Here is a 17241-nt window from a genome sequence, read left to right on the forward strand (position 1 = left end):
ACAAAGCGGCACATTATATAACGACAAATGTTGGAGCCAACAAGAAAATATAGCAATCCTAAATGTGAATCCACCAAACCATCAGAATTTCAAAAATATGTGAAGCTAACTGATACAACTGAAAGGAGAAACAGATGAATCCACAATTATAGCTGGACGTTCCGACATTACACTTAGCATTTGATAAAACTGCACAGATTCAGCAGGTATATAGATGAAATGAACACGCAAGCAACAGGATCTGATCAACACTTAGAGAAACTACACTCAACAACAGCAGAGTAGAAACTCATTTCAAATGTGCACAAAACATACACCAAGGTAGACTGTATCCTGGGGCAAAAAATAAAGGTCAAAAAGCTTTAAAAGAATGGAAATCCTAAGAGTATGTGCTCCAACTGCAATGGAATCAAACTAAAAATTGATAACTGAAACATAACCAAAAAAATCTCCAAACATTTGCAAATGAAACAGCACATTTGTAAATGATCCATGGGTCAAAGAGAAAATACTAAGGAAAATTTTTCAAAAGGACATTGAATAAGTGAAATTAAAGATACTCTTCAAAATGTATATTTGAAAAGAAACAGATAAAAAAATAAAAGAGTAGAGCTCGGTGCCCATAGCACAGTGGTTATGGTGCCAGCCACATATACCAAGGCTGGCGGGTTTGAACCCAGACCAGGCCAGCTAGACAACAGTGACAACTGCAACAAAAAATAGCCAGGCGTTGTGGTGGGTGCTGTAGTCCCAGCTACTTGGGAGGCTGAGGCAAGAGAATTGCTTAAGCCCAAGAGTTGGAGGCTGTTGTGAGCTGTGATGCCACGGCACTCTACCAAGGGCAATATAGGGAGACTCTGTTTCAAAAAATAAAAGAATAAAAGTAGGAAAAAATGTCCAAATTCATAACACAGAACTATTATTACCCTGATAACAAAACCAGACAAGATAAGCAGGAAAAAATAGAGACACGCAGACTAAGAATTCTCAAATAAAGATATAATAGCCTCAGCAAAAGATTAACAAATATAACACAGCATTTATACACTATGAGGAAGAGAAATTAATTTCAGGGATCCTAGACTAGTTCAATATTTGAAAACCAGTAAACATAATCTACATTTCAACAGGCAAAAGAAGAAAAATCACATGACCTTATGAAAGCAATTTTTAAAAAGGCCACTACAAATATACAACATTCATTCATGACAACAATTATCAGTAAAATGGCAATACAGGCAATGCCTAAGTTAAAAACATCTAACTCACGTTGAACTTGCACTTACAAACAGGGGCTGTTATAGTTAATAGATAAATGTACATACAAATTCAACTTAAGCACAAACCTACAAAACTTATCTTGTTCATACCACAGGGACTGCCTGTAGAGGTAAACTTACTAAACTTGACAAAGAATATCTATAAAAAACCTACAGTTGGCATTATATTTAACTGTGAAAAACTGAATGCTTTTCCTCTAAAATCAGAAACAAGGCAACTTTCCCACCATTCCTACTTAACACAATGTCAGAAGGTCTGGCCAGGACAATAAGGGAAGAAGAGGAAATGAAAGGCACACAGATATGAAAGAAAGATATAAAAATGTCTCTATTTATAGATGACATGTGTCTACATAGATAACCCCCCAAAACTGTTCACAAGTTCTCAAAAAACTAAACTTGGAAATATGTGATATAGCAATTGAACTCTAGGATATTTATTCCAGAGAAATAAAGATTATGCTCACACAGAAACTTGTATAAAAGTATTACGGTAGATTTATCAATATTAGCTATCATATAAACTGAAAACAACCAGATAGTCTTCAAATAGTGAATGGTTAAACAAATTGTGGTATATCCATACCATGAAATATCACTCAAAGTCAAAGGAACTACTGGTCTAACAAGCTGGATTAATCTCTAGATAATTGTGCACTTTAATACAAATCCCATCTCAGTGGTCACATACACTATGACTGTATCTATGCAATGGCCTAGAAATGAAAAATTATAGAAATGAAGAGAATATTTGTGGTTGCCAGACTTCAGGGATGGATGGGAAGGGGGTATGGAGATATGCCTTTAAATGTAGCAAAAAGGATCTTTGTGGTGATAGAAATGTTCTCTATCTTGACTGTATCAATGTGAATATAGTGGTGTAGCTACTGTACTATACTTTTGCAAGACGTTAAAATTGGCTGGAAATGAATAAAATGTACATGAGGTGTCTTTATAGTATTTCTTATAGCTACAAGTATATGTACAATTATCCCAAGTATAAAGTTTAATTAAAATTGTTTATCTTCTTAATACTTGCATATAAATTGGGTTAATTCAGTGCAAGAGACAAAAACACATACAAACTAAAATATATTTCTAAAATAGTACTTTTGGAGATACTTCTTTTAGTAACACCAGACCAAAACATTTCAGCCCAAACATTCTGCTAAGAAAAACTGCAAAAGATGGGAAAGTATAAAAGACATATGTTTGAAAATATCATAAAACTAAATAAATAAGCAATGAAGAGACAAGGTCTGAAGTAAGAGTAGCAAGAGGGGTGATAAGCAAATTTGGAACTTCTTTTCCCCACATGATACCTACCCCTCCTCAAATGAGAAGACTGAAAACCAAGTTGCCAAACAGAAAGGTGTAGCTAGGCAGCTGAATGACATTTCCAGCAGACCCATCAGCGCATAGACACAGATAGGATTTGAAGCCCTCCCAAAACCAAAGCATATGGAAACCAAAAGGTTCATTTGACATCTGCATAAGTTGTGTCTTAAGTGTCCTTATGAATAAGAAATAGAGGCCGGGTGTGGTGGCTTATGCCTGTAATTCTAGCATTTTGGGAGGCTAACACAGGTGACTTGCCTGAGTTCACAAGTTCAAGACCAGCCTGAGCCAGAGTGAGACCTTGTCTCTAAAAATATCTGGGCGTTGTGGTGGGCACCTGTAGTCCCAGCTACTCGGGAGGCTGAGGCAAGAGAATTGCTTAAGACCAAGAGTTTGACGTTGTTGTAAACTGTGATGCCATGGCACTCTACCAAGGGTGACAAAGTGACTCTGTGTCCAAAAAAAAAAAAAGAAAGAAAAGAAAAGAAACAGAAAATTCCTCTCAAACCAGAGACATTTCAAAAAGATTCAAATCTTGAATGCAAGAAGATAAACTATCCCCATTCTTACAGCCTCTCAGAAGCAAAATAAAATACTCCCTGAACAAAGACAAAATCACCTAGAGTTCCAGGCCTCCAACTGGTACCAGACTGTGGCCTATCAGGAACCAGGGTGCACAGCAGGATATGAGCAGCAGACCAGCCAGTGAAGCTTAATCTGTATTTATAGCTGCTCCCTATTGCTGGCATCACCACCTAAGCTTCCACTCCTGTCAGATCAGCTGCAGCATTAGATTCTCAGTGGAGCATGAACCCTACTCTAAACTGTGTATATGAGGGTGCAGGTTGCACAGCTCCTTATGAGAATCTAATGGGTGATGATTCTGAGGTGGTGATGCTAGCACTGGGGAGCAGTTGCAAATACAGATTATCATTAGAAGAAGAGTTTTGGCTGCACAGACACCAGAATAAATCAATTGCTAGCAGTCTCATATGAAAACTAATTCCTCTCCTCCAGTCCATGAAAAAACTGTCTTCTGTGAAAGCAGTCCCTGGTACCAAAAAGGTTGAAGATGGCTGATCTAGAGCTTCCAATTTTTTTATAGTAATCAAACATAAATTTCTACATACAAAGTATCATGCAAAATATCATTCCAAAATATGAATGGCACAGAAAGAGCTTGAAGCCTGTGATCTATTTTCTCCATTTACTAGGAATGTCTGCAAAGGAAGAATTCAGTTATAAATGTAGAATTCAGAGCAACAGTGAGATATCACTGCACACCTATTAGAAGCACTATAATTAAAAATACTGCACTGACCTTACCAAGTGCAGGCACCAATAGCTATTGTGATCCTCTATATACATGAGTATTAATACTACCAGTATTATGAAGAACAGTATAATCACTTCACAAAATATTTTGATATATTTCAAAAACATGTAACGTAGCTATTCTAGTCTTTGATGTTTATCCAAGAAAAATATATTTATATTCTATACATGTTTTAAAGTAAGTTATTAATCCCATTTATTCAATATTTTAAGATGATATGAATGCCAAAATTATTATGCTAGCACACTCATACATACATATTTCTACATATATATGTAGAACTATTAATGTTATTAATTTCACTTATATTCTATATATTGCCTGGTACCTAACTGATTTCTGATACATACACCATTTATATAAATTATTTTCCATATAAAAATACTTTGCCAAAGCAAAATATTGTATATTATGAAATACAATATATGTAAAATATTTCTCATTAGTTAATACAAGTGTCACTTAATTCTTCCTTTTTTTTTTTTTTTTTTTGACACAGAGCCTCACTCTAATGCCCTAGGTAGAGTGCTGTGGCCTCAGCCTAGCTCACAGTAACCTCAAACACCTGGGCTCAAGTGATCCTCCTGCCTCAGCCTCCCAAGTAAGCTCAGACTACAAGCACCTGCCACAACACCTGGTTAATGGTAAAAGATTTTTTATCACTGTTTCAATTTCATTGCTTGCTATTGGTCGGGAGTCCTATTTTTTTCCTGATAGAGTCTTGGGAAGTTATGTGTTTCCAGGAATTTTTCCATTTCCTCTATGTTTTAGACTTTATGTGCATAGAGATTTTCATAGTATTCACAGATGATATTTTGTATTTCTGAGATATCAGGTATAATGTTTCCTTTTTCATTTCTGATCAAGCTTATCTGAGTCCCTTCAGTTCCTGGTTAATATAGTAAGAGATTTATCATTTTTGTTATCCTTTCAAATAACCAACTTTTTGTTTCATTAATCTTCTGTTTTATTTTCTTGCTTTTGAACATCCAAACTGACTTTTTTTCCGTCTAAAACTTTTTCTTCTTTCTGAGAAGATCTGGCGACTGATGTCTCTACTTAGCCATCCTGCCCTCTCCTCCAATAATGTGAATAAGTGTATGTATATATGACTAATGTTTTCTATTATGAAGACAATTGACTCTTAAAAGCAAAATGACAGATGGTATTACGTATGGAAACTATATAAGTAGAACACAAAGGAAAAAGAGAATAGCCATAATTATAGACAGAGCTTTGAGGTTACATTTAATGGAAGTGATACTATTTTATAACTCTATGTATAATTATGTAAGTCTGTAGATACAGTGAAACCTCCAGTTGAACACTTCCCTACATTGAACACCTCCTTAAGCTGATTAAATTTTCATAGAACAGACATGCACCACATAGACGTGTACAGTAAGCCTAGGTTCTTATGTTGACAACCTCCATATATTGACCATTTTGTTACCATCCCGAGGGTGGTCAACTTACAGAGGTTCAACTGCAGTTATACTATATATGGATCTCCACATATATAACTGCAAGTATAATAAATATTCAAATACCAATCCACTGAGCAACCAACTAAGCATACATAATAACACTAAAATGTATAGTAAATATCCTATTTATACTAAAGTGCATAACTTATTACCATAAAAACTTATTTTCTACAATAATTTCCATATACATTTGTCTGTTTTCCTACTAGGCTCTCCCTCAGTAATAGAAACTACAGCACATGGTCCACACTTGGCACATGTTGAGAAATGAAGAAATATTTATGGGATGAATAAAATAATTAAAGAAATAAACTCAAGAAAAGAATGCTAAAAAAGATCCACTGCTTATGAGGACCATTTGGCTAAAATTCTTGTATATGTGCTTCTAAAAAGAAGCAGTAGACATACTTTACCTTTTTTATTCCTACTAAGAACAATTTAAAACTCACAGGATGTTATACATAAAACAAATACAAGACTGAAAGGGGAAGAGAAGAAAGTAGGGCCTGGCATGATGGCTCACGCCTGTAATCCCAGCACTCTGAGAGGCCAAGGTGGATAGATTGCTTGAGCTCAGGGGTTTGAGACCAGGCTGGAAAAGAGCAAGACTCTGCCTCTAAAAAAAATAAAAAGCAAAACAAACAAACCTAGACAGGCATTGTGGCAGGGCCCTGTAGTCCCAGGTACTTGGGAGGTAGAGGCAAGAAGATCACTTGAGACCACGAGTTTGAGGTTGCTATGAGCTATGATGCCACAGCCCTCAACCCTAGGGTGACTAACTGAGACTGTCACAAAAAAAAAAGGCTCAGGGCCTGTGGCTCAAGTGGCTAAGGAGCTAGCCACATACACCCAAGGTGGCGGGTTCGAATCCAGTCCAGGCCTGCCAAACAACAATGATGGCTGCAACCAAAAAATAGCCAGGTGTTGTAGTGGGCGCCTGTGGTCCCAGCTACTTGGGAGGCAAAGGCAGGAGACTCGCTTGAGCCCAGGAGTTGGAGGTTGCTGTGAGCTGTGATGCCACAGCAGTCTACCCAGGGGGACAGCTGGAGGCTCCTATCTCAAAAAAAAAAAAAAAAAAAAAAACAAAAAAACAGGAGAAGAAGGTAGGCTGGAAAGGGACTCTTCAGGACCCAAGAAACAACCTAGTTGTGATTTCCCTAAATGGTGCAGAAGAATAACACCTCAAAAAGTCTGCTTTATGGAGAACTAAGAAATAGCCAAAAAACATGGAAACTCTTAGACAACATCCATTCTGTTCCAGCCAAAACCTATTTCCATCCACATCAGCAAAGGTCTAGGACTTTCACCCTCACCAAGCCATAATGAGTGACATCAATCCACCCCCAATGATGATCTTCTGTCATCATTTACTGGGGATGTCTGGGAAGGAAATAACTGTAACTTTGTAACTCCCATGCAAGTTAGATAAATAATGAGATACCACTGCACACCTATCTGAAGGGCTGCAACTTAAAATAATGACCATAACAAGTGCTGGAAAAGATGTTGAACAACTGAGGCACTCATATACAGTAGGATGAATGTAAAAAGCTACAATCAAGATGCAAAACATTCAAAATATTCCAAGATTATTTTTAGAAACAATCCTATCAGATGATCCACATGTCATAAACTTTGATAATCATACAAGAAAAAAGAATATGTTTATACAAAGACTTGTGCAATAACGTACATCATGAAAAGGGGAGTAGCACTGGCCAAGATGAGGTGGAAGGAAATAAACATTTACACAAGTCTTGATTGGAGGAATATGTACATTATTATGCCTCTGGTGATGGTTTAACATATACAACAAAACTTATACATTTTTTATTAATAAGCTTTATTTTTAGAGAATTTTTAACATTCGAAGAAAGAGGGTTCAAAGTACAAAGTTCAAAGTACAGTAACATCCTGGGTTTTCAATTGTTCTTAGTAGGAATAAAAAAGGTAAAGTATGTCTACTTCATCTTTTTGGAAGCACATATACAAAGTTTCAATACAGTTCAAAGTACAGAGCTCTTGTATATCCTTTTTCCATATATGTATAATTCTCCCACTACCAACATCCCCCCACCACAGTGGTACCCTTATTATGACTGATAAACCTACACTGATGCCCCATTAGCACCCAAAGTCTGTTTACATTTGAGTTCAGTCTTGGTATTAGTAGGTCTTGACAAAACGTACAGTAACATACCCATTCTGGTATCACACAAAGTAGTTTCACTACCCTAAATATCCTCTTTGCTCTCCCTTGCTCCCCCTAACCCCAGGAAACACTAATCTTCCTATTGTCTCCAAACTTTTGTCTTTTGTAGAATGTCATATAGTTTGAAAGCAGTCACCAGAAAGCCTGGCCACCCTGATCCATTTCCTCACATTGATGTATGAACCAAGTTGGTGAATAACCCCTCAGCTTAGATCTGTGCCTGTTCTTTCCTTCTAAGAACTACAGTTTTAGTAACAAAAACCCCTCCAAAAGTGCCACCCCATCCTCCCAGTGCCTGAGGAGGTGAAGGATCCCATCCTTAACCTTCCGCCTTACTGTCCTTCCAGCCCTTCAGTCTCTCTGGTCTAGGTCCCTTTTTTTTTTTTTCAGACAGGAGCCTCAAGCTGTCCCCCTAGGTAGAGTGCTGTGCATCACAGCTCACAGCAACCTCCAACTCCTGGGCTCAAGTGAATCTCCTGCCTCAGCCTCCCGAGTAGCTGGGACCACAGGCAACTGCCACAATGCCTGGCTATTTATTAGTCGCAGCAGTCATTGTTGTTTGGCGGGCCCAGGCTGGATTCGAACCCACCACCTTGGGTGTACATGGCTGGCACCTTAGCCACTTGAGCCAAAGGCACCAAGCCTGGGTCCCCATTTTAACTCCCCCTAGTTTGGATCCCTGGTCTTTGTCCCTCTGGTTTAAGTTTGGGTTCCTCTGGTTAATCTGGTTAATTTCTCTGGTTATCAGTTTAGTTTTTTGTTAGTCCACTGTAGTGTTGTCAGTGTGCCTTTTTGTGCCTCTCTGTGCTTCTCAGATACTTTTGTCCTTTTAAAATAGGTTTCCTCCTCTTCTAAGGCAGATAACCCACTGGGTTGTTTATTAAGGCATTTTAAAGATATTTTCTCTACAAATAAGAGTAATAAATATAAAATCAAGTTTCCATAACCCTCTGTAAGCTCAAATAGCCAACCTTTGGTGTGGGCTGCCCCTCCCCCGAAGACTCCTTTAACCCCTTCCTCTACCATCAGGACTGGCAGGTGGTAACAGAAAAGCTGGGACGCTCCGGACAGCCCACCCCCATATAATTGTTTGACCTGCTGTTGTTTACAATTACTCCATTTTTTAGCCATCTCACTTCCTGGACCAAAAGAAAAAAAAAAAAAAGTCCAGGCTGCCAATTGAGCAACGTAAAGAGTATGCCCAAAAACCAGTAAGACTTTTAAACACCAATTGTATTGAGCATTAAATCTGTGCCAAAGAATAAACTTACTGTCCCTTTAAAACCTCCCAACAATCTTTTTTTTTTTTTTTTAAGGTTGAAATTGTATACATGTGAGTGTGTGTGTACATGTGAGTGCCTGGAAACAGATAATAATAGGTGGGCTTTCATGGCCCCCCTCCTTCACAGGGGGAACCAGTTGTGTGAGTGGCCCCTATCTATATCTCAGTTTTTATCCCAGCTGGAACTTGTCTGTAGTTTATCTGAAGGAAGAGAATGGAAAACACAGGGAAACCCACCCGCTTAAAACTCTACTGAAGCATTCAAAAAAAAAAAAAAAAAAGAAAGAAAGAAAACTTATGAGAAACTGCAATAACTATGTCTCTAAAAAAATAGAGAACAGTGAACAGGAATAACTCAAGAAACTTATTGTTCAAACAACTATGGTTTACTTAAAAATAAAATTAATTTTAAGCCTGTTATCAAAATCCAAATGTTTAAAAATTATAAAATTGTCACCTCTGTAATATTTCTAAGGTTACTAGATTCAATTGTGAACTTATCTAGAGAGTGTGGTCTGCAGGGTACAGCCTACTTGTGCATAAAGATAAATTCTGGAAAAAAAACAGGGAATCAAATTTCTGAGTTCACCTGAGTGTAAAAATGGGAGAAATCCCTGTCTAGCCCTAAATGAGAAAAACCTGTATCACAATTATATTCCATAAACTGTCCCTCATTTTAAAAAGGTAATAATTTGGGTGTTTAAATTATTTGGGAAAGAGAATCTTTTTCTACCACAAAGATTCACTTTGTCATAAAAAAAGATTTTTACCTTTTAAACCTTCCAATAAATAGTCTAGCTAAGTGAATAATTAACTTCATAGTATAATGTGATCCTTTTTTGTAAAAAAAAAAAAAATGAATGTTTAAGAGTGAAAGAAATTAAACAAAACTAAAAACGGGGCAGTGCCTGTGGCTCAGTGGGCACCACCAGCCCCATATACCAAGGGTGGTGGGTTCGAACCTGGCCCCAGACAAACTGCAACAAAAAAATAGCCAGGCTTACTGGTGGGCAACTGTAGTCCCAGCTACTCGGGGGGCTGAGGCAAGAGAATCACCTAAGCCTAGGAGTTGGAGGTTGCTGTGAGCTGTGATGTCGCAGCACTTTACTGAGGGCAATAAAGTGAGGCTCTGTCTCTAAAATAATAATAATAATAATAATTATCAATAAAGGAATACACCTTAAAAAAAAGAAAAGTGGAAGCCCATAAAAGAAAATTTGTTGAAGAATTTACTTGTAATCAAGATAATTATGTATTGTCTTTAAAATCTTTTAATTTGTAATCTTATTTAAAGAAATATTTTAAGCCTTTGATACTTATTTATTTATTTATTTATTGAGACAGAGCCTCAAGCTATCCCCCTGGGTAGAGTGCTGTGGCATCACAGCTCACAGCAACCTCCAACTCCTGGGCTCAAGCAAGTCTCCTGCCTCAGCCTCCCAAGTAGCTGGGACCACAGATGCCCGCCACAACGCCCACCTATTTTTTGGTTGCAGCCATCATTGTTGTTTGGTAGGCCTGGTCTGGATTCGAACCCACCACCTGAGATGTATGTGGCTGGTGCCTTAACCACTTGAGCCATAGGCACCAAGCCAAGCCTTCAATATTTAATAAACCTTCTAAAATCAAAACTCTAAATTTAGTCTTTTTGAAAAAACATATTAGACTTATTTGGTATATTAAAAATATATAGGAAACATTGTCAAATATGAAATAGTAGTTAACTTTATATAAATTATATTTATTTGTATATGCGAATATTGTAATATTAGTCTGTCTTAATGTATATTATTAGCAATAATTTAATTCATCTCAAAAAATGCTTTTTATAAATGAGTCCAAAATTTGTCCTTCAAAAAACATTAAGAGCAACTGATAAATTCTCTTGAATTCAAATGTCTAACATCTTGGAAAATTAACATGTCCATGAGTATTGCTAACCTAGCTCCAAACAGGACAGAAATCAGTTACATAAAACTGAGTTAATTTGTTATAGCTTTTTATTTGAAACATTACTGACTCTGTGTTCTGTTTTCCAGAAGTCAAGAAAACCATTTTCTGTTTCTTAAACTACCATTTTCTGTTTCTTAAACTATTTGTAACTTTCAGCAATGTATGTTATAGACAGAATTTAAAACATTTATTTTTTCTCTTCTTGATTTCTCCAGAATTTAAAAGCCATTTGTAAGTATTTTTAATTTCTAACAATATAATTATTTGCATAAGTTCAATAAGAATCTGTTCTGTTCTATAAAACATAATAAATACACTGGTTATTTTACCAAGGCTTTTGCTGGGATAGCATTTCCAGAGGTGTCCAGACTGCATTAAGGAATTAAAGTTAACTTTATAAAAAAGCCCTTTGGAAAAACTGGCCAGATATCCATCGGTAACATTTCCTGATCTGTAGTAAAAAAGAAAGGTCACTTTCTAACTGTTCCAGGAACCAAATGTGCTTGGGACCTCAAGAGAAGAGGAATTTACCCAATGCATACAGGTATCTAATGGCACAGATGAAACTGGTGCTCGTGGAAGACTTTCAAGTCTAACCTGAGATTCCTTATAAAAAGTTCCAGCAAAGCCAATTTTAAAAGAAAGAAGCCTACATGACTAATATTCTTCTGTACTTTATGCAAATAATCAAACTCAGTATACTTAAGGTTCAACTTATTTTAGCAACTAAGTTAGTTCTACTTATAATTTATCTTTAGTAAAGAAAAAATTTGAGACAAAAAATAATTCAGTAAGAAAAGAAGCTGTGGCCCACCTGTATTAAATCCCAGTTTTGTCTATAATGTCAGCTCACAAAATAAGACATGGCTGTTTTACTAAACTGATCTGTCCTATGGGATTAAGAGACTAGCCAGAGTACAGAATTATATATAGTAGTCATATTTACTCTAAAACCTTGAAGCTCAACAAAAATTACCTATTAACCATACTAAAAATTGTGTACAGTATTAAATATTATCAGTTCTGCAGAAACTCTTAAAACTATGTATTATCTTAAAAACTGTGCTAAGTTTATAAATCATAATACTAATGTACTCATTATGTAAACCTTAACCTGTAAATCCAGAATTTATAAATGTTTGTAAGTAACTGCTAAATAATTTCATTCTCTTACACTAAACCCAACCTTAACTTCATCTGTCAGTAATAATTAACCATGTTCTATTTAAGAAACCCTCACCTAAATTCCTCACAGCTGAACTTCACTACCCTGTAGAAAACAAAAGTGCTTTTAAAATAATCAACATGCGGCAGCACCTGTGGCTCAAAGGAGTAGGGTGCCAGTCCCATATACCAGAGGTGGCAGGTTCAAACACAGCTCTGGACAAAAAAAAAAAAAAACTGCAAAAATAAAAAAATAAAAAATAATAATCAACATGCCCTGTTCCAGCCACATACTGGAAGCTGGCTGGTCCATACACGGCTGAAGTGTGAGGAAACTCAGGGACTTGTCTTAATTAAACTTTAAACTTTGAAAAAAGAGAACAAAAATGTTATCTATGTACCTGCCATTAAGTGAACAGTTTGACCCAGTCTCCAAAAAAGAACAGTGGGGAGTGTTAGGCCTACGCTGAAGTAGAAAAATACCAGTTAACTACAGGCAAATTTCTGGGCTGCAAGCCCTCAACAAAATGGAGCAAGTCTGGTTCACTCTCAAGATAAATGGTAAAGTACTCACTAACTTCTTGCTTGACTAACTCTCCTGAGAAACGACTGGGAAGTACCAACTGTCCCCAGACTGATCTTTAAGAAATACCAGGTGGGGGAAATTTTAAAACAACGAGGTATGGCATATGACTAACTAACTGCAAAATTCTGCTTCTGTACCATGCTTGCTTGCTACCCTACCTAAATGCACCTGGACAGCCTGCATGCCAACCAACACGCAGACAAGCCTTAAAAATCCGGTCCCTTAAGCACTTGGGGCTGCTCTCAGAAACCCCATGTTGGGACACTGAGGCAGTCGCTGGCTGGCTCTTCAATAAAGGGACTCTGCTATGAATGTGGCTTGTTTGGTAGTGTGGTCTTTGTGGAACTCCTGGGCATAACATCACCAGTGCTTCTCAGTTTTTCCCCTCTTAGATGAGACAGGATGGCTAGAGTCAGTTGAAGGTGAGTATTTCACTTCCCCAAATGAAAGGCTGGAGCAGGCTGAAAGCAGGTATATTTATTCCCTTCTCCCAGTTGGTTAGGCTCTGATAAAATCCTAGCAAGTTAGGCTTTGGTGAAACAGTTTTCTCCTGAAGGCAGGCCTCTTTAAAAACAGTTTTGGTGTATTTTGAAATGCTTACTTTTACCCTCCCCCTGCCAGAATCAAGAGGGGTTTTTGTAGATATTCTTTGTGAGGATCTGGTTGAACTGCTGTAGGTGAAAGTCACAAAACTATGGGTGCCCCTTTATTAATGGGTCCTCCTGGAGATTTCAACTCTCAGGCTTGAACGCACTGATGCTCCAGGAATTCAGTAGTTATAGTTCAGGGTTTGTTTTGTTTTGTTTTGTTTTTACCCCAGGACTAGTTCCTATGAAGGTTTCTGCTCTAGTAAGTTGTGCTTCTCTCTATTTGCCTGTCTCTCTTTCCAATTTGGGAGGCTGTGGTTTGCTGTGACCTCACTTTTCTGACAGATCTAAGAAGCACTGATTTTTCAGTTTATTGAGATTTTTACTTGTTGCTAGGATGGAGTAGCAACTTCTAAGCTTTTTACATGCCAGACTGCATATTGTTCATTTTAAGTTGTAAAGTTTATTTAAACTCAATTACATTCCAATAAAGCTGTTACAAAGTGTGAGAAACACCAGTACATATGTCTACAGGAAAATTTATAGCAATAACTACAAAATAAGAAATCTTGAAAATTCATGATAAGAAAACCCATCTGAAGATATTGGCAAAAAGCAGTAATTTCATGCTAAGCCAATATCAGAAATGAAACAATAAAATTAAGATAAAGTGAAGATATTAAAATAGTTACAAAGGAAAGTGTGACAAATATAAAGCTTTATTTCTTTTTGCAAAGGGTAAATAACTCATAAAATTGTGTCAAGACTGATCTAGAAAAAAAATAAGAAATACATTCTCAATAGCAACATTAAAGGAAATCCTCACTGTGCATCATTTAGAGACATACTTAATTACATAATCAAATTTTGCTAAGAATATTGATATTACATGAAAAGACACCATTCCAAGCAAAACACAGCTTCATAATCAAGAAAACAAGAAACATAAATGTTTCTATATCCCTTAAATTGTGTCTGTTATGAAAAGTTCATTAGGGAAAATGAATTATATTTGCTGGTGCCTGAAGTTGTGAACTTTTCATAAAATTAATACCATTCTTGCACAAGTTCTTCCACATAGAAGAAAACAACAGTATATGTTCCAAAATGTTTTAGGAACATCTATAAAGTTACAACAAAATGGCATATAAGAAAAGAAAATTAAATGTATGTATCCCTCACCCCTCCCCAAAACAAATCAAAATAAAAGCTTCTATTTGTCAAACAGAACCTGTAGCTATTTCAATTATAAAGCGCCATGAACAAACTGAGTTTAATTCAACAATAAATTCTATAGAATTAAAAATTTGGAAATAAATCTCCTTAACAAAATGAAGAGCAAAATTATATCACTATCACAATAACATACAGAGAAAAAATATGACAAAAGTTAGCATGCAGGCTTGGCACCCATACTCAGGGGTTAGGGTGCCAGTCACATACACTGGGGCTGGTGGGTTCAAACCCCACCTGGGCCTGCTAAATAACAATGACAACTACAACCAAAAAATAGCCAGGCATTGTGGCAGGCACCTGTAGTCCCAGCTACTTGGGAAGCTGAGGCAAGAGAATTACTTAAGCCTGAGAGTTTGAGGTTGCTGTGAGCTGTAATGCCACAGCACTCTACACAGTTAAGAGTCTGTCTCAAAAAAATTAGCATACATTCCTGATAATTTTTTAATGTACTAAATATCACATCTTGTAGTGAAATATTGAAAATCCTCCTTAGATTCAAAAAGTGATAAGAATTTCTACTATCATCAGTTTCATTCAACATTTAACTATGAAGTTTATAGCCAGGGAAATAATACAAAAGGGGGAAAAAAGAATAAAAATTGGAAGTGATGGACCAGGCATGGTGGCTCACACCTGTAATCCTAGCACCCTGAGAGGCTGAGATGGGTAGACTGCTTGAGCTCAGGAGTTCGAGACCAGCCTGAGCAAGAGTGAGACCCAGTCTCTAAAACTAGGCAGGAACTATGGCAGGTGCCTATACTCCCAGCTATGATGCCACAGCACTCTACCAAGGGCATCATAATAAGACTCTATCTCAAGAAAAAAAAATTAGAAATGATGAAATAAAACTATCATTATTCATCCATAGCATGTTTATATATAAAGACTATGAGAAAGCAATCTTAAAGGTAATCCATTAGAATTTATCAATTAGGCTCAGAGCCTGTAACACAGTGGTTACGGTGCCAGCCACATACACTGAAGCTGGCGGGTTTGAACCCAGCCTGGGCCAGCTAAACAATGACAACTGCAACCAAAAATAGCTAGGTGTTGTGGCAGGTGCCTGTAGTCCCAGCTACTTGGGAGGCTGAGGCAACAGAATCACTTATGCCCAAGACTTTGAGGTTGCTGTGAGCTGTGACACTACAGCACTCTACCAAGGGTGACATAGTGAGACTCTGTCTCAAAAAAAAAATAATTTGTCAATTAGTGTTATCAAGATTATTGTATTCCATAGAGATAAACACATTTTTCTGAGAATAGCAATTGTTACTAAACTTTTTATACATATAATAAGAGATGGGCAAAAGTCCTACAGGACAAGATAATATTTAAAACTTTTTCAATATACTTAAAAGATAAAACTGGAGATTCATTATAAACTTATTCCTGCATCATTCTAGTCTTTTATCAAAGAGAACTCTGAACCACAGAAAAAGATTCTTAACACACTAGACATTGAATCCAAGTGGAACAATAAACCAAGTATGCATTGCTATGCTGCTACTTATGGTGCCCAGTTTCATTATCTCACTGTCCAAATAAATATTAGTTTCTTTTTGGTAATTACAGTTGATAAAAATCCATAATTATTTGTACATCATTATTATATGTCAAAGCTACTTACATGCATAAATTATTGCTACTTTCACTTATATTCTATATTTTTCCTATTACTGAAATGATTCTGGCTTAGCATGGTGGCTCACACCTGCAATCCCAGAACTTCAGGGGCTGAGGCAGGAGGATCACTTGAAGCCAAGAGCTTGAGATCGACCTGGGCAATACTTGAGACCCTACAGGGTCTCAGGACAAAAAATAATTTTTTTAAGGTTTTAGGGGTTAATTTTTTTAAATTAAAAGATTAAGGAAACTCAGGAGATCTGGGATAAAGTAAAGGCCAGGAGAAGAGTGGGCTGTGGAGGGGGTAACCTCTAGCATCAAGGTTGGTGAGAGGTAAAAACCACTGGGTTCTGCCCATGACAACAGTCCTTGGTCACCTTAGCGGGATTGGGAGGGGGAGACAGATCACAGGGGTAAGAAATGACTGGCAAGTGAAGACATGGAGACAGTGGTTGTGGAAAACTCCTCTAGACCTTTCCATGAAAAAGAGCTGAGGAAGAGAGAGAAGGGGAACTGAAAAGAGAGGGTGGAATAAGGGGGAGAGGGACAGCAGTTGCTAGAGACTGTGAGCCATAGAAGGAGTTAGATCCCAAAATGATCACTTGCTGAGTGATATCAGGTAAGTCAAGCCACCCCTCTGAGCCTCAGTTTCTGCAACTGTAAGATAAAAGGCAACAGTCTTCACCTGAAAAGTTATTGGGAGCATCACACAAGTTAACCATGCAAAGCGTCTGGCATGGTGCCTGGCATGCCACAGGACCATAGAGAATGCGTCCTTGTCATCCTCACACCAGAGCTCCACAGCAGCTCAGGAGTGGCAGGACACTCTCATTATGAACCCATTATCCCCATTTTACACATGAAGAAAGTGAGTCACAGAGAAACTTGTCGGTCTCTACCTCCTCAGCCCCATCCCCCAAACACACAAGGCAATGCCAGTTCTTTGCTGGTGTGGGAAAGGTAGGTATTTGGCACAGGACCTGAAACAGAGACTTTTTTTTTTTTCTGTTTAAGACAGAGCCTCAAGCTGTCCCCCTAGGTAGAGTGCCGTGGCATCCCAGCTCACAGCAACCTCAAACTCCCGGGCTCAAGCGAGTCTCCTGCCTCAGCATCCCAAGTAGCTGGGACCACAGGTGCTGGCCACAACACCCGGCTAT

At 37.5% G+C, this 17241-nt stretch overlaps 1 pseudogene; it reads left to right on the top strand.

The window, feature by feature from the left end:
• Window positions 1–16820: 16820 nt before the first annotated feature.
• The window catches only part of LOC100940627, a 79155-nt pseudogene continuing 78734 nt past the window's right edge, over window positions 16821–17241 (top strand).

Source organism: Otolemur garnettii, unplaced genomic scaffold (assembly GCF_000181295.1).
Source record: "Otolemur garnettii isolate 467f Iridium unplaced genomic scaffold, OtoGar3 scaffold00051, whole genome shotgun sequence".
NCBI lineage: Eukaryota > Metazoa > Chordata > Mammalia > Primates > Galagidae > Otolemur > Otolemur garnettii.